Below are 16,750 nucleotides of genomic sequence, written 5' to 3' on the forward strand. Positions count from 1 at the left end.
CATTTGGAAATGAAAAACTACAAATTATTTCACTTGTTAGGAACCCAGTCTTTAATAATATTTGGTACACCATCAGTTCTATCTGATTAAAAGGCAGACTGAAATTGGCACCCACAATAAAGAGGGGCAGAAGTCCCTATTCACTGGAATTAGACTCAATGCAATTTCATAAACATTTGCTAAGAACCTACTATGTGCAACCCCTATACCATGCTTTGTACTAGGTAGGCAAAGATGAAACTGGAACAGTCCCTAAGTGGCACAATAGATAGAGCAGTGAAATGGGAGTCAGAAAGACTCGAGTTTGAATTTTGACTCAAATACTTATCATCTGTATGGCCCTGGGCCAACAACTTAGCCTCCGTCTGCCTCAGTTTCCTCATCTGTAAAATGGGGTTGATAGCATCTATTTGTAAATCACTTTGCAAACCTTAAGACTTAAGCTATATAAATGTTAGCTACTAACTATTATTATTGGCTATTATTCAACTACCAAACTATCAACTACCTCAAGGAGTTCACATAATAATAAGGAGTTACAACAAATAAGTAAAATACAAAGTATATGCAAAGTAAGTATAGAAGGAACATACTAACAACTTAAGAGCATCAGAAAAGGCTTCATGTAGGTAAGAGGTGGCAACTGATTTTTTTTTTATCTGAAGCATATTAGGGACTCTGGAAGTCAGAGGTTTAAAAAGAGTACATTCCAGACACAGAGGATCATTTGTACAAAGGTAAAACAGCAAGATATGTAATGTCATTCATAGAGTCATTGATCTAGAGTTGAACCTTAGAGGTCATTTAGCCCAGTCCCTTCATTTCACAGATCAGGAAATTGAGAGCACATGTTAAGTGACTTGCCCAAGGTCACAGAAGTAGTAGGTAACAGAGCCATGATCCAAATTCACATCCTATGAAGAAGGGATAGCAGGCCAGTCTGACTAGGATAAAGAATATGGGCATGGGAATAATATTTTAAAAGACTAGAAAGATTGTCAGGAGTCAGATTGTTTGAAAGGCTTTAACACCTGGCAGAGGATTTCCGAAGAACAATGTTAGCGTAGCATTTCCAGGCCCAATAGAGTGAAACAGACAATTCATGGCATGAGAACCAGGGGCATGTTGAAAGCAGGGACTGCATCCTGGTGGCTTTCTTTCCAAAGCAGCATGTTTCAGAAGGCCAAAATAATCAAAATAAATAACCCCCTCCCCCAAGCTCCAAAGAGTTTCTTAAATTATCTTCCTGTACCCGATGGTACTTCTTTGGCTCCCTACCACTGCGTACCTCTCCCATTACATTCAGAATCCAAGGGCAAATCTCGGGCCCAGCATCTCCCCCTTTGTCAGATCTGACATCATTCCTGGCATCTGGAGAAGTACAAGCTGACAAAATGGTATCATTTTTGCTGGGCACAGCACTTGGCAAACACACAGCACCCATCAGGCAGGGTCCATGTTCATTCCCCACAACATCCATCGGTCTGTGACGTTCCAAGATAGAAATTTGTTTCTCCCACTGCTTTATGACACTTCAACTGCCTGATTATCTCACTTTATGGCAATCTGCATCATTCAGGGCCCGGCGGCAAATGATACAAATTGCCAGGAAATGTTGAAAAAATCCTAAATCATGGCTCTGTCTGGCTCTCTGAATGATGGCATTTGGGTTGGATTCAGATGGTTTGGTTCATTTCGCTGTGAACAGTCATCCCGGCCTTAATGGGTGCCATTGGCTCGTGCATTAGGCTGTGCCGTGACTACAAAATGAGGCAGACTAATAGAATTTTTTTTCCAATGCACTAAGCAAGCCCTCAGTAAGGAAAAACACATTGATTCTGAAGTTGTTTACTACCAACTAAATAGAACCCCCATAGCTTTTCCCATGCAACCCACATTAGAGTTAAATTAACAGCCCTCATACTTATCCATTTTACTAGTACCAGACAAAAGTGCTTACACCATTAGGAAAGTGAGTTGCCTCAGTCTAAATCTTGCTATAGAAGATTGTCTCCTTCATTTACTGCCTAGCTATCAAAAGTTGTAATATCAAGCACAGATGATAATTTAAAGAAAAATACTAAAATGTCATAAATAGTGACTATATTTGTACTTAGTGATATATTAGCATTAAGGGAAGGTGGTTTGGGGGTTATTGATAGAAGCTGACAAAGAAAGATAAAAGAATGGTGAGATGTTAATCCTTTTCCTAGACTTTGCTCTGGCAAACATTTCTGATCTTTGAGTTTATAAATGAAAAGTTCCATAACCAGGAGCTCTCTCAGCAAGTAGAACAATGGAGTTGGACCACAGGGCTGAATGAAGTGATGAAACAATTCATTTCTGGTAATCATCCTTTATACAACACAGTGCTAAATTCCAAGTCTTTTTCATAAAACCTTCCGAGTACCAGACCCTGACTTCCTCCATATCTTCAAGAACATCCTCTCTTGGAGGGTTTCTTTTGTCATTAAACACAATGGTTGTTCAACACTTTATGTAAAAGGATGAAAACCAAGACCCAGGGCCTAAAAATGGTTTGGTGAACTTTAAACATAAAATCTAGCAGCCTAGAGAATCTAAGGAAAATGAAAACTTACTTAGGGCTTCTAAAATGCATACTCCCAGATTCCTCCAGAGGCTTTTTACAAAGTTTCAGTTAGCAAAGAACTTTGGCTTATTTATATGCCCAGAGTTATCCAAAACAGAGATGAAGTAAAAGTCTTCTACTAAAATGGCTCACTTAAAAAGCAATTCCAGGTAATAAAAATCAGCAGCATTAGACATAAGTGTTAATTTTGAAGTTACAGAGAAACATAGTTTATTATCCTCTCCTTTCAGTTGCTTCCTATCAGATCAGCTATAGAAGATTTTAGAAAGTGAGGAGTCAGAGTAAAGCTCAAAGGGAAAGAAACACACATTTTCTGAAAAGTGTTTTGTAAGTAAGTACTAGAACTAGATTCATGTTATAGTAACTGGTCAGGAGGATGTGCTGAGGTCATTTCAAGCAAAAGATAATTGCTATGTTCTCTATGGGGCATATCACTTGTATGTTTCACATTTGCCTCCATTGATATGAACCGTTCATTGGTTTTCTTCCTATCTTTAGGGGTTTAGTCCTCTTCCCAAGAGGACTTCCTTCTGTCTTTGTATAAGTATAGAATAATGGATAAAGTTCTAGATTTATCAGAAGGAAGAGCAGAGTTCAACCCTGCCACTGATACTTAGTAACTATGGGTAATTAAAACTCAGTTTCCCTATCTCCTCCCAGTGCCTTCCTTTAGAGAAGACAGAAACTACATTCTCAAACCACTCCACTTCACTTCTGTTGCATGCCTAGTTTCAGTTCCATGGAAGAAAATGTCCCTCCAATGATTAACTCATTACTTTCTCTGAAACTTATAATATTTCTATAAAACAGTAGTTCTCAAAGCATGCTCTGGATCTTGGCCAATATGGTAGATTAGAGGCATCAGCCTAGCTGAACTCTCTCAAAATTGTCCTCCAAACAACTTTAACATAATGACACAAATAAAATTTCAGATAATAGAACCAATAAAAGGTCAAGGAGAGACATTTTCCAGCCTAAGACTTAGGAGATTGGCAGGAGAGGTCTGTGACACCAAAGCAGAGGACCTCTTCAAAATGCAGTGTGCACACACCAGTGGCAGACCTCGAAGGTGACAGCAACAGCAGCAGCAGTTCAGGAACTCTCAACCCAGAGATGGAAAAAGGGTCAAACAACTGCTCAGAAAGAGATTGTAGGAGATCCTTTACTATCACCAGATGCAGCTGGTGCTGGTTGGCAACTCTCTCATGCATAAGCAGTTCTGTGTCAAGGCTCCAGGGCAGGGAGGAGCACTTTTGATCAGACACAAAAAAAGGATCAGAGGCTTTGGTCTCAGTTCCAAGGCAGAGAGAAATGCTAGTGCTTGAGACTGTAGGAAAGCAGAGGCCCATCCTGGGTAAAGATCTGAGCACAGACCAAGAGAACAGTGACCACAACTCTTCCAGACAGCAGCATGAAAAATCCTGAAGTTTGGGAAAGAGCCCCACCCCCAAGTAATCAGAGCCCAATTTTAACATGAAGTTCAAAGTCAAGAAATAGGCTAGAAAAGTGAGTAAACAACAACAAAAATTTGATAATAGAAAGCTACTACAGTAGCAGTGAATACCAAGACACAAACTGAGAAAACAATGATGTAAAAACAGCTATGAGAAAAACCTCAAAAAACGTTAATTTGACACAAGTCCAACAGGAATTCCTGGAAGAGTGAAAGAAAGGAAGAAGACTGGTAGAGGAAAAACTGAGATAAGAAATAAGAGTGAAGCAAGAAAATTGTGAAAAAAAAGAATAAACAGCTTGGTAAAATAGGCACCCAAAAATAGTGAGGGGAAAATACATTTAGAAAACAGAATTAGGGGTGGCTAGGTGGCACGGTGAATAGAGCACCAGCACTGAAGTCAGGAGATCTCAGTTCAAATTTGGCCTAAGACACTTAACACAAACAACCAGCTGTGTGACCTTGGGCAAGTGACTTAATCCCAATTCGTCCTCCAAAAAGCAAAAAACAAAAAAACAAAACCAGAATTGGCTTGATGGGAAAGTAAAAAGATTCACTGGAGAAAAGAACTCCTTAAGAAGCAGTATTGGCCAAATGGAAAAAGAGATACAAAAAAACTCACTGAAGAAAAAAGTTCTTTAATACTTAGAATTGGGAAAGTATAAGCCAATGATTCCATGAAACATCAAGAAACAATAAAACAGGAGTAGAAGCAGTTCCTCCACTGGGCTCCAGCTTCCACCTTCCCCAATCCATGTAAAAGGAGACCCTAAACAACCTCTGGAGCTGCAGAACCCACAAAATGCCACAGAGAAGCTAACCTCCCACTGAGGACAGCCCAGCAGGCCTTTAGGAATGGGCCAGCACAGAGCTCGGGGAGCCAAGCCTAGCCCCATGCAGAAGCTTTAGCCCCAGGGAGGGCCTGACCAGCTGCTGGCCAGAGGGACCCCAGATCAGCAGCAGCTGTGGCCTTTTCCAGATTTAATCAGCACATAGATGCAAAGGACAACATGAGAGGTCAATGCAGTCTGGACTTTGGGACCCAGTAAGTAGGAGTACGTGGCTTTTGCCCCCGGGATGAGAAGCCACTGAGATGCCAGTACAGCCAGCCAGCACCACATGGCAGCTTTAGCTCCTGGACTGCAGAGTGTAGGGGGACCAAGCACCAGTCTGAGGGGTAATCACTCTTGCTTTAACCTTCTTGGATCTGGATTGCAGTCTAGGGTAGAGGTCCTGGGGTGTGTGTCCAGCTTGCCAAAGTGAGTGGAGACCTCAGAGAGGGCACCCATCTAATATCTCTGGCAGCTGAGAAAACCCCAGCATTTGGGACAAAAGCTCCCCTGTCTGGTGGCAGAGTCCTACTGTGGCAAAAAGCCCAAAAGTCAAATAATTGAGTGGCAAAATGAGCAGGCAGAGGAAACAAAGCAGACAGAAGATTCCAACATTACACTCCTATTTTGGTGACAAAATGGAGCAAAGCATGGAACAGGAGGAAGACAGTAAAGTCAGAACTCCTGCACCAAAATCTTCAAAGGAAAATATGAGCTGGGTTACAGGCCATAGAGGACCTTAAGAAGAAGATAAGAGAAGTGGAGGAAAAATTGGGAAGAGAAATGAGAACAATGCAAGAAAATTATGAAATGAGAGTCAACAGCCTGACTGAGGAAAATAATGCCTTAAAAAATAGACTAACTCAAATGGCAAAAGAGGCTCAAAAAGGCAATGAGGAGAAGAATGCCTTAAAAAGCCAAATTTGCCAGATGGAAAAAGAACCTCAAAAGCTCAATGAGGAGAATCATTGCTTCGGAATTATATTGGAGCAAAAGGAAGCTAATGACTTTATGAGAAATCAAGATGCTATTAAACAGATTCAAACAAATGAAAGAATAAAAGTCAATGTGAAATATCTCATGGGAAAAACCACTGACCTGGAAAATACATCCAGGAGAAAAAATTTAAAATTTATTGGACTACCTGAAAGCCATGATCAAAGTAAGAACCTAGAAATCATCCTCCAGGAAGTTCTCAAAGAAAACTGCCCTGACGTTTTAGAACCAGAGGGCAAAATAAAGGTTGAAAGAATCCACTGATCGCCTTCTGAAAAAGATCCCAAAAAGAAAACTCCTAGGAATATTATAGCCAGGTTCCAGAATTCCCAGATTAAGGAGAGAATATTACAAGCAGCCAGGAAGAAACAATTTGAATATCGTGGAAACACAATCAGGATAACCCAGGATCTGGCAGCTTCTACACTGAGGGGCTACACTGAATGGCTTGGAATATGAAATTCCGGAGGTCAAAGGAGCTGGAATTAAAACCAAGAGTCGCCTACTCAGCAAAACTGAGTATCATGTTTCAGGGGAAAATATGGTCATTCAGTGGAATAGAGGACTTTCAAGCATTCTTGCTGAAAAAACCAGAGTTGAATAGAAAATTTGACATTCAGATACAAGAAGCTAGAGAAGCATGAGAAGGTAAGCAGGGAAAAGAAATCATAAGGAACTTATCAAAGTTGAACTATTAACATTCCTACATGGAAAAACAATAATTGTAACTGATGAAACTTTTCTCAGTAGTTGAAGGGAATAGAAATAGAAATATATATGTGGGTATATAGGCATATGAACACGTATGTGAATATGTGTATATATGTTTACAGGTATACATAGATAGAGGGCATAGGACCAATTTAACAGGAAGGGATGATACTTAAAAGGTGAAATTAAGAGGTGAGAGAGGAATATAATGAGAGGAGATGGGGAGAGACAGAATGGGGTAAACTATCTCATATAGAAGAGGCAAGGGAAAATGGTTACAATGGAGGGGAAGAATAGGAAGGCAAAAGGGAATGGGTCTACCTTATTCCCATTGAATTTGGCTTGATGAGGGAATGAAATACACACTAAATAGGGTATCTCACCCTCCAGGAGAGTAGGGGGGAAGGGGATGAGAGGGGGGATGATGGAAGGGAGAGCACGCTGGGGAGGGGATGTTGGGAGCACCCACTTTTGAAAAGGGATGGGATCAAAGTAGAGAATAGAACAAGTGGGAGGTGGGATAGGAGAAAGAGAAATATAGTCAGTCTTTTACAATATATCTACTATGTTATTGTTTTGCATTAGCCACACATGTATATACTGAACTGCTAATCTTCCCCGTGAGGGTGGGTGACAAGGGAGGAAGGAAATGAATCTGGAATTCAAAGTTTTAAAATCAAATATTCAATTATATATATATATGTATGTATGTATACACTATTGTTGATACTATTTTACATCTAATTGGGAAATAAGATATACAGGCACTGGGGCATAGAGATCCACTGGCAAAGTCAATAGGAGTATGGGAGAAAATATGGGAGAGAGCAGATTGGAGGAGGGGATATCCTGTGGGACTGCTATTTTGGGGCAGTGGGTAGGGGAAAAATGGGGAGAAAATTTGTAGCTCAAAATCTGGTGGGAATGAATGATGTAAATCAGAAGTCAATAAAGCATTTGAAAAAAAAAGAAACAATAAAACCAAGTCAAAAGAATGAAAAAATAGAAAAAAGTGAAATATTTTATTGGAAACAACTGACCTGGAGAATAGATCCAACAGAGATAATTTAAAAATTATTGGACTACCTGAAAGTCATAATAACAAAAGAGCCTAGATGTCATATTTCAAGAAGTTGTACCAAAAATCTGCCCTAATATCTTAGATACAGAGGGTAAAATACAAATTAAAAGAATCTACCAATCACCTCCTGAAATAGGTTCCCAAATGAAAACACCCAGGAATATTATAGCCAAGTTACAGAACTGCCACATCAAGGAGAAAATATTGTAAGCAGCCAGAAAGAAACAATTCAGATATTGTGGAGCCAAAGTAAAGGTCACACAAGATTTAGTGGCTTCCATGTTATAGGAGCAGAGGGCTTATAATAAACTATTCCAGAAGGAAAGGGAGCTAGGATTATAAGAAAGAATCTTGTAACTAGCAAAACTGAGTATAATCCTTTAAGAAAAAAAAGAATATTGACTGAAATAGAGGACTTCCAAGCATTCCTGATGAAAAGACCAGAGCTGAATGGAAAATTTTACTTTCAAACACAAGACAAGAAGCATAAAAAGGTAAACATGAAAGAGTACTCATAAGGGACTCAATAAAGTTAAACTATTTACATTCCTAAACGGGAAGATAATACTTCTAAAAATGTTACTATTTTTAGGGCAGTTAAGAGTTTACATAGACAGAGGGCATGGATATGAGTCAATTATATTGGGACGATCTCCAGAAATGAAGTGAATGGGTAAGAAAGAGGAATGTGTGAGAGGACAAGGGAGAGGCAAAATGGGGGAAATTTCTTGCTTAAAGATGCATGTAGCGAAAAGCTTTTATAGTAGAGGGGGAAATGATGAGGATGGGCAAGGCTTGAACCTCACATTCATTGAAATTGGTTCAAAGAAGGAAGAATATATATATGGGAGCTCAGTTGGGTATAGAAATCTATCTTACACAATAGGGAAATAGAAAGGAAAGGAGAACAGTGAAACAGGGAAGATAATAAAAGAGGGGGGTGGGGATCAAGGGAGGCAATGGTCAGAAGCAAAATAGATTTTTGAGGAGGGACAGGATAAAAAGAAAGAGAAAAGAAACAGAAGAAAATAACATAGTAATCATAACTGGCAATGTGAATGGAATGAGCTCATCCATAAAACAAAATGTACTAGAATGGATTAGAAACCAGAATCCAACAATATGCTGTTTACAACAGACACATTTGAATCAGAAAGACACAGAGTTAAAATAAAGGGCTGGAGCAGAATCTAATATGCTTCTGCTGAAGTAAAAAAAAAAAAGATAGTGGTAGCAATCATGATCTCAGACAAAGCAAAAGCGAAAATAGACTTAAAGAGATTATCAGGGAAACTACATTTTGCTAGAAAATACCACAGACAATGAAGTAATATCAAAAAAAAATTTTGCAAGTTTCTCTAATAGAGTCCTCATTTCTCAAATATACAAAGAACTGAGTCAAATTTATAAAAATAAGTGCCATCCCCCAGTCAATAAATGGTCAAAGGATATTAACAGGCAGTTTTCAGAAGAAGAAACCAAAGCTTTCTATAGTCATATGATAAAATGTTCTAAATCACTATCAGCTAGAGAAATGCAAATAGAAACAGCTCTGAGGTACCACTCCACACCTATCAGAAATGACAAATGCTAGAATGGATGGGGTGAAAAGAGGTGTACTAATGCACTATTGGTACAGTTGCAAACTGATTAACCATTCCTAAAGACAATCTGAAATTATGCTCAAAGAGTTATAAAACTGTGCACACCCTTTGACCCAGAAATAATACTACTATGTCTGTACCCCCAAAGAGATTAAAGAAAAAAGGAAAAAAAATCCAAATGTACAAAAAAAACATTTATAGCAGCTCTTTTTGAAGTAGTAAATTTATAGGATGTTCATCAATTGGAGAATGGCTGAACAAACTATGGCATATGATTGTGATGAAGTACTATGGTGCTGTAAAATATGCCTAGGGGGTGGTTTCAGAAAAACATGGCAAGACCTATATGAACTGAGGAAAAATGAAATGAGAAGAACTGGGAGATTATTGTGCACAGTAATGGCAATGTTATGATGATGAGCAACTGTGAAAGTCTTGGCTACTCTGATCAATACAATCCAAGACAATTCCAAATGACTCATGATAAAAAAAAAAAAAGTACTATCCACTTCCAGAAAAGAAATGAATAACTCAGTACAGAAGTATAATTTTCTCACTTTATTTATTTTGTGTGCTTTTTTTGATAATGTGGCTAATATGTAAATATGTTTTGTACGATTTCACATAAATAATTGATATCATGTTGATTACCTTCTCAGTGGGTGGTAGAAGAATGAGAGACTAGAAGGAAATTTGGAACTCAAAATTTAAAAAGAAAAAAATGTTTAAATAAGTAATAGTTAAAAAAAAAAGAAATACAAGGTATGAGGACTTTGGGCACCAGGATCTTGGGATTTTTCTACTTCTATTTCAGTTAAATTTTGAAATGTGTATTATTATGAAAGGGAAATATTGAGGGATAGGCTGGAGATATTCCTAACTGGCTCATAAGAGTCAAATGTTAAATTTTCAGTATGAGCATTTATACTTCAGAAGTCAGAAAATGCTAAAAATCAGGGCTTGAGTTATTGTTTAATTGACTGTCTACTTAAGAAAGTTATGGAGAAAATGTTAGTAACACAGATTGGAAATAAAAATATGTTGTAAAAAAAGTGTTGCCTGGGTATTCATGGAAGTCCCTGAGTTATTTTCAGGTGGTCTTCAGGGTCAAAAATATTTTCATAACCATATTAAGATTTTTTAATTTCTAATATACTAAATATCAACAGGTATAATTGATAGTCAATATTTATTTATTAAGCCCTTACTATCTGCTAGGCACTGTGCTAAGCAGGGGGATACAAATAAGAAAAACAATAAAAATTGTTCCTGCCCTTGAAGAGTTTACAATCTAAAGGAGGAAAACGACACACAAAAGACAGCTCAAAGAGGAGATGGGGCAAAGGGAAGGAGTAGAAGTAAGTCATAGAAATTCTGAAGTAGTGTAACCAGATGAAAAATGAGGACATGTCTGAGTTTAGCTCTCTCCTTAAATGGAGATTTGGAGTTAATGGCCCTACCCTCCAATAAGAGGGACTGGTGGGATCTTACAGGATAATGAGATTATTCCAAGAATGAGCTTTCTGGGGCATGATGGAGAAATCAGTCAGAGAAGCCTCAAAGTAGCGCAACCAGGTGAGACATAACCCACATAAACAAATTCTCTTAGAAGAGGTAGGTCCTCAATAATCTTTAATAGTATAAAGAGTGCAAAGGGATCCCAAGATCAGAAAGTCTGAGTCTAGAGCAATGAGAGGTTAAGTGATTTGTCCAGGATGACATAGTCAGCATATAGTATCATATAGGTTACAATTAAAAAATGTGAAATTTCATTACTAATAGGCCCATAAAGATAGATGAGATCATCCAATACAATCTTCTTGTTTTAGAGGGAGGTTGTGTGATTTGCCCAAGGGTACACAACTAGTTAATAGTAGATTCCCTGACTAGAATTTTCCTACCTCCTAACCCCATTACTTTTTTTCCCTTGCAACATAACTTATTGAGTTGCTTCAGCCATGTCCAACTTTTCATGACTTTTTGGGGGTTTTCTTGGCAGTAACACTAGCATAGTTTGCCATTTCCTTTTTCAGTTCATATCATAGATGATGAACTTAGGCAAATAGGGTTAAGTGACTTGCCCAGTCACACAGCTAGTAAGTTTCTGAGGCCAGATTTGAACTCAGGTCCTCCTAACTCCAGTCCCAGCACTCTATCTACTGCACTACACCTATCTACCCTTCACTAGCTCCTGCTAGCTTAACTTTTTATTTTTATGTCCATTTTATTATAGCTAAGGAAGACAAAAATAAAAAAAAATTATTAAAAAAATTTTTATTAATAAAATGTTTATTTTATTATATCTAAGGAAGACAAAATTAAGTGACTTGATCTGGTTCCCTAGGATCTTAGTTCTAGATCAACATTTTTCTGCATTCCCTATACCTCCTACCACCACTTTCTCATCCCATGAACAATAGACCAATTTCCTGCTCACCTGTGACCAAAGCTGACTTACTGTGTCCCCTTGTAAGCTTGTGGTAAGCCACCTTTATTGGGCTTTAATCAAAAGTCCTTCTTTCTCCAATTTGAAGTGCTATTAGGAAAATCCCTTCCAATGATTCCACTAATAGTTTTCCAGGAACTTAAACCTAGAGTGACAATCCAATGAATTTATCTACAGTGTGCAGTGCAGTAATCAATAAGTCAATCTGATTCATTCCCGAGGGCACTAGGCAAGTCTTTATTTATTTATTTTTCAGGGAGAAACCAAACAAAAATATAGACCTCATTTGTACAGGCAGGATCATGACTTCTTAGTTGAGATTTCCTTTTGGCTCTTGGCTTTCTTCCTGAAGGGCTCTTTTCTGGAGGCTTTAGAACATACTTATCTACAGATCTTGTTCCTTCAGCTTTCCTCCAAAAGCACAACACAGACCCGAGAAATCCCTGGGGGTGCTGAGAGTTCTCACTGTGTTGAGGTTTTATTGTTAGCTAAGCAAGTACTTTGAAAGGTCAGCGGGTTTCCACCCCACTATCTGCCAATTTACAAAATCACACAACTCCCTTATTTCAGAAGAATAACAACAGCATGGCAATTCTAATATATGGTTTTTTTTTCTCTTTACCCTTCCTTCCTTCCTTTCTTCTTTCTTTCCTTTCCCTTTCTTCTTTCTCTGTCTGTCTCTGTCTCTCTGTCTCTCTGTCTCTCTCTCTCTCTGTCTCTCTCTCTCTCTCTCTCTGTCTCTCTCTCTCTGTCTCTCTCTATCTCTCTCTGTCTCTCTCTCTCTTTCTCTCTCTCTGTCTGTCTCTCTTTCTCTCTCTGTCTCTCTTTCTCTCTCTGTCTCTCTCTCTCTCTTTCTCCAAATAAGTCCTTGAACTAATTTTTAAATGAAAGGAGGAATTCTAAGACATAGAGGGGAGAGGAGAGTACATCCCCAACAGGAAGGACAACCTGTGCAAAAGCACAGAGATGGGAGATGGAATGTCATTGGTGAATAAAAGCAAGAAGACCAGTTTGGTTAGAGCACAGAGTGCATAACATTCAATCAAACTGGAAAGGTAGATTGGTGCCAGACCATGAAGGTACAACAAAGAAGTCTGTACATCTTAGAAGCAATGGGAAGCCACTGGAGTCTATTGAGGAGGGGAGTGACACAATCAGTCCTATGCTTTAAGAGCATCACTTTGACAACTATGGAAGATGAATTGGAGAGAATGGATTGAAGCCAATTGGGAGACTATGACAATAGTACAGGAAAGAATGGATAAAGGCCTGAACAATAGTGGTGACCCTATGAGCAGGAAGGTGATAGATTCAAGAGATGCTATCTATAAGGGATGATAATTGGCAACTGATTGGGTATATGGAGTCAATTTATCAATTAACAAGCTTTTAAATGCCCTCTGTCTGCCAGGCACTGTGCTAAGTTCCAAGGATATGAAGACAAAGAAAAACACCTTACAACAAATAAATGATTAAATTTTTTTAATGCCTTCCTGAAGTGTTTAACATAAAATAAGCTTCCCCTCTCTTTCAACCCCCCCCAAACTCCTAAAAACCTAATTAAGTAAAAAATGCTGAGGTGTACCACTATAATGACTAGGCAGCCCATCTCTTACTGCTAGGCAAGAGCAATCTATTATTTACTCATAAACACGACAATGCACATAGAAAACTCTGTTACCATATGGTAGAAGACAGAGATAGATTAGTGACATAACAAAGGAGCTAAATTTACAGTACATCCTATTAAAAAGCTGTCTAAAATTTAACTGGGTATTAATACTTATTGTCAGTGGGATAGATCTTAATTAGAGTTCCTATGAGAGGCAGCTATGCAATAAAAAGCAAACAAAGAGCTTGAAGCCCACCATTTGTGGTCTAAAAAGTGTCTCCCACTAAGCTACATCTGCCATGAGGTCAAAGTGAAGGTGTTAAATTTTGGGTAACTGGATAGTAAAGGAAGTCAGGGTGGCCAGTCTTGTCCAAGTCCTAAAGGAGACCTCTATGCAGCTTACAACCCAATAAGAAATAGAGAGGTGTAAGGTTCTATTGGCCACAGGGTCCCATGTGTCACTTTCACTCCACTGGACACTACTGTACACATAGACAGAATAGGTAGATGCTTATTTACATGGTGAGGTCATACATGTGTATATACACATACGTGTATGTCCATACATACAAATATGTTTATGTGTATACATATATGTATATATTTGTATACATATATTTGTGTGTGCATTTCTCCCCTACCAAGTATATTCACTTCATTTCCATAACAAAGTTTTTTGTTCTGTTATAAAATCTTTAATGCAAATGCTCCTCAGGAGCACATTAATTTAAATGCACCCTGACGGTGTTAATAAGTGACATAAGGTCCTCATCTGAAGGCTGGTTTAAATAAACAGTCAGAAGAGTACTTCCTGGAGGGGGAGACGGAGGAATGGACCATGGCAGAGTCATTATGAGAGTGAGGAAAGATGGGTAGAGAACAAGAGCGCCAAAAACAAAGTTTGCCAACTTTACCTTCTGCTTAGGACCAGCTCTATTCTTCTCCATCACAATCAGTGCCAGACATCAGAAACATAGAAGACAGAAGGCAAGTCACCATCAAACAGTCACTGCTGCTTTCTGCCCCTGGGAAGCGGGACCCCAAAGGACATTTGAATGAGGCTCTCCATCACCCTGCTGGGCTAGGGAATGCTGAACCAGGGATAGCCTGGTAACCATTCTAATGCCCCAGATTCTGTGAGCATTCTATCCATGGCCTTACAACAACTCAAGTTGGCTCCCAACCACAAAGAAAATGAAAGCATAGAAAGAGCTAGACTGAGAGCCAAGGGATCCAGGTAACTGAGGCTAAAAATACTACCGTCAACCTCTTGATGAATGTCTCTGAATGCAACGAGATTGGCCCTTCAGCAAAAGACAAGTAGTTTATATTACTAAACCTATACTACCTCTCTTTAAGTAAAATGTAGCAATTAATATGTGAATGGATAAATCTAGGCTGAATATGTAAATGGACTCATTATTCTTATTCCAATTCATTTTTATATAGAGGTTAGAAGGAGAGAGGAAAAAGAGAGATTAACCTTCCCTTAACCTCCCCACCCCTCAGAGCACAGGTGTTGTAACCCTGTAGATCTCCCAAAACACACTACATTACACAAACCACACATTGCAAGGAATGAGACCCAAGGTAAAGAAGAAGAAGCAGAAGAATTGAGCAGCAGTAAGCCTAAAGGATCCTTCAGGATATGCAACAGGGCATAGTGGAATAGAATAGAGGGATATTTTAGAGTCTGGGTTTGAATCCTACTCAGCTGATCACTAGCCATTTATGACCTGGATCAAGTGGCTTCCCCTTTTTGGTCTTGTTTCCAACTTTATGTAATAAGTAGGTTAGGCTTAATAATCTCTTCAGGTCCTTTAACCTGCACAGCTTAAAGTCTGTGTAGTTCGATTCCTACCCTGGAACATTCAACAAATTCAACTCAGGACACATTGTTTTAAGTGTCAACTACTTGCAAGATACTATGCTAGGTCCTGGAGACTCAAAAATGAAAGAGTCCTTGGCCTCAAGGAGCATACAATCTACTGAGCAGAAAAACCAGCTTATTCATGTTCTAATCCAAGTCATCAAAGACAGTGGTATACAAGAGAAGGAGGTCGTTTTCTTTTTTCTCCAACCCTAAAAGAATGGAGAAATCACTACGTTTTTTTTTCTGTGGAGAAATAGAAGCATGGGAACTGTCTTTTCTTAGTGTGGAAGGGAATGTGCTTACAAAACACTCAACTTGGTTTTCCCCTTTTTATGAAGAGAGTCATTAATACAGTAGTTATAGGCACTGTGACTATCTGAGTATAAGTTAGGCATTTCTGAAAAAAAAACATTTGAGAGGACTTAGGTACCATTTCCTTAAGGGAAGAAGCAATAATTTATAAACAAGAATTTTATGATCTCAAAAATGTAACACAGTTTACATAAAATGGTGCAGTTGGAGCCACTTAGTCAGCAGAAAAAACCTGACTCAATAGAATGTCAGCAAAAAAAAAACTACCAGAAAGAATACATGTTCCTAACAAGCCCCTACCAATTTCCAAAGGATTACTAAAAATAATCCTGACAACAAATACTACAAGTAGCTAGTTCAGTTTATGATGAAGAGGAAGAGTTAATTTGAAACCAATTATATTCAATTCAATTCACCAAACATTCATCAAAGGCCTACTATGTACAAGGTATTATGCTATACTCCAGGGACACAAAGATAAAAAAGAAATACATCCTACCCTCAAAGAGCTTGCATCTTTGGCATATTAGGGTAACATTTACCTTGCAACATGCTATAGCTGTTTTGAAGAAAAGATGTTAACATAATCCTTTTTCTTTTAAGTTTTTAAGGTGATTTGGGGGGAAAAACTAGTGTGCTTCAAAGTAATTATTTGATTTGTAAGCAAATTTATTCCTTGAAATTAGATAATGTGATGGATATAAGATATATTTTTTGGATTCAGTGAAGTCATCTCTTCAGAACGTAATTCCTGAGAGTGTCCATTCATGCTCCCTAGCAAAATAATAGGCCATTCCATCTTACCTATACTTTCTTTTTAAAAACTGCTTTCAAAAAACTAAGATGTATGTAAGACTATGTTTGGCTTTCTTCTCCCTTTCTTCTTTTTAAAGAAATGAGGAGAGAAAGAGAGAGAGAGAGAGAGAGAGAGAGAGAGAGTTTTAGATTTATTTTTAGATTTTTCTCTTTTTCTTTTTTGCTTTTTGGAGGGGGGAAGGTAGGGCAATTGAGGTTAAGTGACTTAGCCAAGGTTACATGGCTAGTTTTGTGTTACGTGTCTGAGGCCAGATTTGAACTCTGGTCCTCCTGACTCCACAGCCAGTGCTCTATTCACTGTGCCACCTAGCCACGAAGAAAGAAAGGAAGGAAGGAAGGAAAGAAGGAAGGAAGGAAAGAAGGAAGGAAGGAAGGAAGGAAGGAAGGAAGGAAGGAAGGAAGGAA

This window comes from Petaurus breviceps, unplaced genomic scaffold (genome assembly GCF_028583685.1).
Source record: "Petaurus breviceps papuanus isolate PSGF00001 unplaced genomic scaffold, PetGlider_PUasm1.0 138, whole genome shotgun sequence".
NCBI classification, from domain to species: Eukaryota; Metazoa; Chordata; class Mammalia; order Diprotodontia; family Petauridae; genus Petaurus; species Petaurus breviceps.